Source organism: Cynocephalus volans, chromosome 1 (genome assembly GCF_027409185.1).
Source record: "Cynocephalus volans isolate mCynVol1 chromosome 1, mCynVol1.pri, whole genome shotgun sequence".
In the NCBI taxonomy this organism is placed as follows: domain Eukaryota; kingdom Metazoa; phylum Chordata; class Mammalia; order Dermoptera; family Cynocephalidae; genus Cynocephalus; species Cynocephalus volans.
Window position 1 is genome coordinate 40,800,773 of NC_084460.1, and position 8,884 is coordinate 40,809,656.

Sequence of the window (8,884 nt, forward strand, 5' to 3'; positions counted from 1 at the left end):
AAATGCAAATCAAAACCACATTGAGATACCATCTCACCCCAGTTTGGATGGCTAAAATCCAAAAGAGTATGAACGATAAATGCTGGCAAGGTTGCGGAGAAAAAGGAACTCTTATACATTGTTGGTGGGTCTGCAATATGGTGCAGCATCTATGGAAAATGGTATGGAGGTTCCTCAAACAATTGCAGATAGATCTACCATACGACCCAGCTATCCCACTGTTGGGAATATACCCAGAGGAATGGAAATCATCAAGTCGAAGGTATACCTGTTCCCCAATGTTCATCGCAGCACACTTTACAATCGCGAAGAGTTGGAACCAGCCCAAATGTCCATCATCAGATGAGTGGATACGGAAAATGTGGTACATGTACACAATGGAATACTACTCAGCTATAAAAACGAATGAAATACTGCCATTTGCAACAACATGGATGGACCTTGAGAGAATTATATTAAGTGAAACAAGTCAGGCACAGAAAGGGAAATACCACATGTTCTCACTTATTGGTGGGAGCTAAAAATTAATATATAAATTCACGCAAACACACACACACACAAAAAAAACTGGGGGTGGGGGGAGAAGATATAACAACCACAATTACTTGAATTTGATATGACAAGCAAACAGAGGGGACATTAGTGGGGAAGAGGGGGGGAGGGAGGAGGGACGGAGGTTTTGCTGATGGGCACAATAATCACCCACAATGTATATCGACAAAATAAAGTTAAAAAAAAATAGAAATGTCAATAAATGTGATACATCACATCAACAAACTCAAGGACAAAGACCATATGATTATCTCAACAGATGCTGAAAACGCATTTGACAAAATTCAACATCCATTCATGATAAAGAATCTCAACAAATTAGGTATAGAAGGAAAATATCTCAACAAAATAAAAGCCATTTATGACTAGCCCACTGCCAGTATCATTCCAAATGGAGAAAAATTGAAGGCCTTTCCCTTAAGGACAGGAACAAACCAAGGATACCCACCTTCACCACTTCTATTTAACATAGTACTAGAGGTACTACCCAGAACAATCAAGCAAGAGAAAGAAATAAAGGGGATCCAGACTGGAAAAAATGAAGTCAAACTTTCTCTATTTGCAGATGACATGATACTGTATATAGAAAAACCTAAAGCCACTATCAAAAAACTCCTATAGCTGGTTAATAACTTCAGTAATGTTGCAGGATACAAAATAAATGCCAAAAAATCAGTAGCATTTATATACTCAAATAATGAATTAATGGAAAGAGAAATCAAGAAAGCAAGCCCATTAACAATTGTCACAAAAAAATAAGATACCTAGGGATCAATTTAACCAAGGAGGTGAAAGACCTCTACAATTAGAACTACAAACCACTTCTGAAAGAAATTAAAGAAGACACAAAAAGATGGAAAGATATTCCATGCTCCTGGATTGGAAGAATTAACATTGTGAAAATGTCTATACTACCCAAAGTGATCTACAGATTCAATGAAATCCCCATCAAAATATCAATGACATTCTTCACAGAAATGGAAAAAACAATATTACCTTTCATATGGAAAATCAAAAGACCCCAAATAGCCAAAGCAATCCTGAGCAAAACAAATAAAGCTGGAGGCATAATACTACCTGACTTCAAATTATACTACAAAGCTATTGTAACCAAAACAGCATGGTACTGATGTAAAAATAGACATTCAGACCAGTGGAGCAGAATTAAGAACCCAGAAATCACTTCTCAGGCTTATAGCCATCTGATATTGGACAAAGGCAACAAAAATCTACATTGGGTTTCGAAAAGATTGCCTCTTCAGCAAGTGGTGATGGGAAAACTGTATAACCACATGCAGAATAATGAAACTAAATATGCATCTCTCACCATACACTGAAATCAACTCAAAATGTATAAAGACTTAAGTATAAGACCTGAATCTGTAAAATTACTAAGGGAAAATATAGGTGAAACACTTCAGCAATTAGGTCAAGGCACAGGCTTTATGAACATGAGCCCAAATGTACAAGCAGCAAAAGAAAAAATAAACAGATGGGACTATATCAAACTAAAAAGCTTCTGCACAGCAAAGGAAACAATCAACAGACCGAAATGACAACCTACAGAGTGGGAGAAGATTTTTGCTAACTATATATCCAACAAGGGATTAATATCCAGAATATACATAGAACTCAAGCAATTGTGCAATAAAAAAATAAATGACTCAATTAAGAAATGGGTAAAGGAGCTGAATAGACATTTTACAAAGGAAGACATACAAATGGCCAACAGATACATGAAAAAATGCTCGACCTCTCTAGTCATCAGGGAAATGCAAATTAAAACTACATTGAGATACCACCTCACCCCAGTTAGACTGGCTAAAATCAAAAAGACAGTGAATAACAAATGCTGACAAGGGTGTGGAGAGAGGGGAATGCTCCTACACTGTTGGTGGAACTGTAAATTAGTACAACCACTATGGAAAACAGTATGAAAGTTTCTCAAACAACCACAGACAGATCTTCCATACAATCCTGCAATCCCACTTCTGGGAATGTACCCAGAGGAATGGAAATCATCATGTCAGAGGGATACCTGCACTCCCATGGTTGTCACAGCTCTGTTTACAATGGCCAAGACATGGAACCAACCTAAATGTCCATCAATGGATGATTGGATAAGGAAACTGTGGTATATATACACCATGGAATACTACTCTGCCATAAAAAAGAATGATATACTCTCATTTGCATAAAATGGATGAGCCTGGAGAAACTCATGTTGAGTAAAATAAGCAAAGCACAGAGGGATAAATACCACATGTACTCACTCATATGTGGGATCTAATAGAGAAAGAAGGAGGGAAAGAAAGACCACAGTGGTACATTGGACTTTCAGAGAGAGAGAACATCCCTTGGGCTACAAAGTAGAGTGGGGGATAAAGGGGAGGGGGAGGGAGGCTGGGGACAGTTGGGTGGAGGACATGGGGTACAAATGCACTTTGTGGTAATAGGTATGCTGCCACTATGAATCTGGCCCTCACATCATGGGCATGAGGAGTGACAATCAGCTTTGTATCTCATGAATATTCATAGCCAGTAAAAAAAAAAACAGATGAACTATGCCTGAAAAAAAATTATTTCTTAGTATATAATAATTTGGGGATTGGGTTGTTCTTATTTTTCTAGTTCTTTGAGATGCACTTTTAGGTTCTTTATTTGAAATATTTCTGTGCTCTTGATGTAAGCATTTATTGCAATAAACTTACCTCTTCATTATGTTTTTGCAGTATGCCATAGGTTTTGGTATGATGTGTATTTGTTTTAATTGGTTTCAAGAAAAAAAAATTTTTTAAAGATGACTGGTAAGGGGATCTTAACCCTTGACTTGGTGCTGTCAGCACCACGCTCTCCCAAGTGAGCTAACTGGCCATCCCTATATAGGGATCTGAACCCTGGCCTTGGTTTTATCAGCACTGCACTCTCCCGAGTGAGCCACGGGCCAGCCCTTGAGAAATTTTTTGATTTCCTGTTTAGTTTCTTCTTGGACCCATAGGTTGTTCAGGAGCATGTTGTTTAATTTCTGTGTCTTTGTATAGTTTCCCGAGTTTCATTTCTTATTGACATCTAGTTTTAATACATTGAGGCCTGAAAAGATACTTGAAATTATTACAATTTTTTTAAACTTGTAGAGATCTGGTTTACAACCTAATATGTGGTCTTTCCTGGAGAATGCTCTATGTACTAATGAGAAGAACATATGTTCTTTAGTTATTTGGATGAAATGCTCCATAGATGTCTGACAAATCCAATTGTTGTAAAGTGTAATTTAAATTCTGTGTTTCTCTACTGATTTGTTGCCTAGATGATCTGTGCAGTACTTAGAGAGGGTTGTTTAAGTCCCCAACTATTATTGTATCAGGGTCTATCTCTTTCTTTAAATCCAATAGTGTTTGTTAGGATGGCTAAAATCCAAAAGACTCTGAACGATAAATGCTGGCGAGGTTGCGGAGAAAAAGGAACTCTCATACATTGTTGGTGGGACTGCAAAATGGTGCAGCCTCTATGGAAAATGGTATGGAGGTTCCTCAAACAACTGCAGATAGATCTACCATACGACCCAGCTATCCCACTGCTGGGAATATACCCAGAGGAATGGAAATCATCAAGTCAAAGGTATACCTGTTCCCCAATGTTCATGGCAGCACTCTTTACAATAGCCAAGAGTTGGAACCAGCCCAAATGCCCATCATCCGATGAGTGGATACGGAAAATGTGGTACATCTACACAATGGAATACTACTCAGCTATAAAAACGAATGAAATACTGCCATTTGCAACAACATGGATGGACCTCGAGAGAATTATATTAAGTGAAACAAGTCAGGCACAGAAAGAGAAATACCACATGTTCTCACTTATTGGTGAGAGCTAAAAATTAATATATAAATTCACACACACACACACACACACACAAAACCGGGGGGGGGGGGAGAAGATATAACAACCACAACTACTTGAAGTTGATACGACAAGCAAACAGAAAGGACATTGTTGGGGGGGAGGGGGGAGGGAGAAGGGAGGGAGGTTTTGGTGATGGGGAGCAATAATCAGCCACAATGTATATCGACAAAATAAAACTTAAAAAAATAAATGAATAAATAAATAAATAAATAAATAATTTAAAAATTTTTAAAAATTTTTTAAAAATCCAATAGTGTTTGCTTTATATATCTGGGGGCTCCAGTGTTGGGTGCATATATATTTATGACTGTTATGTATTATTGCTGGATAGATCCATTTACCATTATTGAATGGCCTTCTTAGTCTCTTTTTATGGTTTTTGATTTAAAGACTTTTATCCAACATAAGAATAGCTAGTCCTGCTCATTTTTGTTTTCCACTTGTGTGATATACCTTTTTCCATCTCTTCACTATTAGTCTGTGTATGTCTTTACAGGTGAGGTGAATCTCTTGTAGATAGTTACAGTTGGTTCTAGCTTTTTAATTCAGCCACTCTATGTCTGAGTGGGAAATTTAATCCACTTACATTTAGGATTGTTATCAAAAGGTATTATCTTACTCCTGGCATTTTATTTATTTTTGTTTGGATGTTTTATATATCTTTTATTCCTTTCGTGTTTGTTGGTTTTTTGAGGTGGAAAGATTTAGTTTCTTTCTCTTTCTAATTTGCATTTTTGTTCTACCAGTGGGTTTTGTTCTTTCTTGTGTATTCATGATAGTGATTACTGTATAAGGTACTTTGGCTGCATTCAGTGTCAGAGTTGTGTGTGAGTGCCTCTGTGGCCTAGGCACTGGAGCACTTAGTGATACTTTGATGAGGTTGGTGACACTGTGTTGGGTTGTCAAGGACATAGGGGAGCTTTTCAGTTCTTGGGAGAAACACCTGGGTAACTTCTCACTCTTTGGCTGGGGGGATGACCCTGGATGGGCTTGTTGGTACTCTGGCTTGTGTCTTATTACCCTGATGGGTGCACTAGGGTATACTGGAGCACCTCAGTTTGAGTGGGTGACCCAGGGTGGGGTTTCTCTTTCCTCTTTCCTACAGGCAGAGGCTCTTCCTGGGTCCTTATTTTCTAATACAGTTATTGTATTCTTCAGCTCCAAAATTTCTGCTTGGTTCTTTTTTGTAGTTTCTGTCTTTGTTGTAAATTTTCATTTTGTTCATGCATCATTTTCCTAATATTGTTTAATTGTGTATCTGTGTTCTTTCAAACAATTATTTTGAATTTCTTGTTAGGTAATTTATAGACCTTTGTTTCTTAGGGGTTGGTTTCTGGGGTTTTAATTTGTTTCTTGGATTAGGTCATTTTTCCCTTCTTCATGTGCCTTTTGTATTTTTGTTTGTTGCTGTATTTTATACAGTTGAAGAAACAGCCACCCTCCCAGCCTTTATGGACTGATTTTGTACAAGGAAGACGTTCACCAAACAATTTGGCTAGAGATTTTCAGGGCTTCTGAGAGATTTTATAGGGGATGCCTCTTCTCTGTGCTTGTGCAGCAATTTCCCAATTTGAGAGGTTTGCTTGTTTTTTTCTTGGGAGCCTGTAATCTCTTGTTTCTTCTGGAGTCTGTTTCTACTACTGAGGGTTCTCTGGTGCTGTAGCAGCAACTGCTCCATTCTCCTTTGTTCTCAGCAGCCTCCAGGCATCCAAAGTATGCTGTATCCCCATAACCACCCCAAGTCAGGGAGGATAGATACAAGTCCCTCAGGCAGCCCTCCAAAAAGCCATAACACTGGATGCTTCACTCTTCCTCCTCCCTCCCAAGGTGGAAGTCATAAGTACGGCACCTTATCCTGATCATGCCAATCTGTTCTAGCTTCTGTCTGTGGCAATGAAGGTCCTCAGGTACTGCAGCAAGCTGCCTGCACTCTCCCTTATCTTTAGAGGCCCCCAGGCATCCAAACTTTGCTGGTTCCATTAGAGCTCTGAGTCAGCCAAGACAGAAACTAGTCCCTTGGGGAGCACTGCAAAAAGCCAGAATGTTGGACAGGGGAGCCAGGGTCTGTAGCCCTGTATTAGGTATATACCACCTGCAGAGGCAGGCATTTCTGGCTGAGGTGACTCCCACCAACTGAGGACAAATCTCCAAAGAAAGTTGCAGGTATGCATCATTACCCACAGCACTTTCAGGAGCTAAAAGATGAGTGCAGCAGCCAATAAAGGGAATGTGGGTAGGGTTCTAATAGTGTCTTACACAAAAACTAATTGGCGTATTTGTTTCATGCTGCTGGACAAGACCAATGAGTTATACCAATAGATGTTACTTTCAGCATTTATTACCACTTCTGTCTTAATAACAAAGATGGTTATGTTTTTCCACCACTCAATCTGAAGTCTACTAGCATTAACTACCATGAAAGAGAAGCACAATTTGGGCTTCATATCTTCTTCAGTAAGTGACGTGGCTGAAAACTTAGTTGGCTCTCAGTCTGTACAATCCATAGCCCTTGAGCATGTGTCTATGTAGCTGGCAAAGGAGCAGTGCTGTCTGCCAGTCCACAATTTACTGACCCATTTGGAGCTCTTCAACTTCTCTTTGCCAATTACTCTTTTGTTAATATTGGCCAAGCATCATTTTCTCTCCTTTCCATCTTTCATGACACAGGCTTGGCCGATGATGATGTAAAAGGAATATGATAACAAAGTAGGATACCCAAGAAAACAACTTTTTCCTTACCTAATACTTTCTTTGGAAGTCTCTAACTTTGTGTTTTTCTTTACTTTTTTTCAGGAATAAGTAATCATCTTCACTCTAAAGAGCTTCAAGCCGTCTGTATATCTTACAGTCAAGACAAAGCCCTGCTCCTGAAGGATGTTTACCTGAGCCTACAAGACCTGAATCATTGTCCCTTTTCATTTCTTGAGCTCTAAGGCACTATCCAGTATTCTGTTAGGCTCAAGTCCCTTGCCTGGCCTTGGGCTTTGCTATATAACACTCCCAAGTCTTTTCTTAGGCTATAAAGTTGACAGATGTGACGTTATGACTCATCCATCTGAGTGATAATATCTTGTCTTCTGGCACCAAGGAGAGGCACAAGACTGGACACATAGAAGGCACTCTATAATCTCCCCATCAAGGGGAAATTACATTTTTTAAATTATCTTCAGGATACTAATGACAAATGGTGGAACTTCATACATAATCTAGAAAAACAACATGGGCATAAAAGCCTGCTTTTCTTTACTGAAATCTTAGGATATGTGTAATATTACCCAACTAAAACTGCCAGGCAGACAGAAGTGATCTGGCAGGAATAAGAGGAGTTTAAGAATGGAAAAAGGAAAAGGTCATTCTGGAAGCTCATGGTACCCACCTGGAAGGCAGGAATGCTCTCTCCAATAACAGGATATACTAGCTTTTAAGAAGGAGGGTGTTTGTTCCATTGGACAGAGTGCTATAGAGGTCAGGGTCTTGGGTCTTTGTTGAGGAGTCTGGCTTTTCTTGAGTAGACAGATCATAGACTGCCATGTGTTCATCAAGTCCCATTTTCTGTTCTTCTTGGTAATAAAGATAGACTACATTTCCAGCCTCTTTTGCAAATAGACAATACCATATGACTGCACCATGGCCAATGGAATGTGGATAAAAATGACAAACTCCGCTTGTAGGCCCAGCCCTTTAAAACTTTCTGTATAGGGCCGGCCTGTGGCTCACTTGGGAGAGTGCGGTGCTGATAACACCAAGGCCACGGGTTCAGATCCCATATAGGGATGGCCGGTTTGCTCACTGGGTGAGCATGGTGCTGACAACACCAAGTCAAGGGTTAAGATCCCCTTACTGGTCATCTTTTTAAAAAATATTTTAAAAATAAATAAATAAAACTTTCTGTATAAGCCTGCATGTTACCTTTCTTCTCTCATCTGCTGGCTGGATGTAGAGGACCTAGCAGAGGAGGGCCTGGGAGATAACAGAGCTACAGATGGAAGGAACCAGGTCCTTGAATTAGGGCACGGATGACTGACCACCGACCACCCTCAGTGAAATGTATTTTGAATGAAAATAAATGCTTACTGCATTAACCCCCTGAGATTTTTATAAATATTTTGTATTTTCATTACAGCAATTAGCCATCCTGGCTGATAAATAGGTCAACCTGGAAAGGCAGAATTTGGTGCCCATGATGGAGCGGAACAAGCATTGGGACTATTGGGGATTATAATGAGGAAAATTAAGTCATAGAGAGTACCAAAAACATGCAGAGCCCTCAAGTTGATGTATCAGTTTATTTGGCAAAAACTTGAGCCTTTTCAGGGTAAAGAGGTCACGAAGACAGCAGAGAATTCCTCAGCTAGAGCAAGTGGGTGTCCCATCAGGGAAGCAGGCAGCACTCTTCCTAGACCACCTATTTGTCCTCCAGCCCATG

General features: G+C 39.5%; 1 pseudogene; it reads left to right on the plus strand.

The window, feature by feature from the left end:
• The window catches only part of LOC134375278 (WAP four-disulfide core domain protein 6A-like), a 48,855-nt pseudogene extending 41,464 nt beyond the window's left edge, over positions 1-7,391 (plus strand).
• The last annotated feature ends 1,493 nt before the right edge of the window (positions 7,392-8,884 follow it).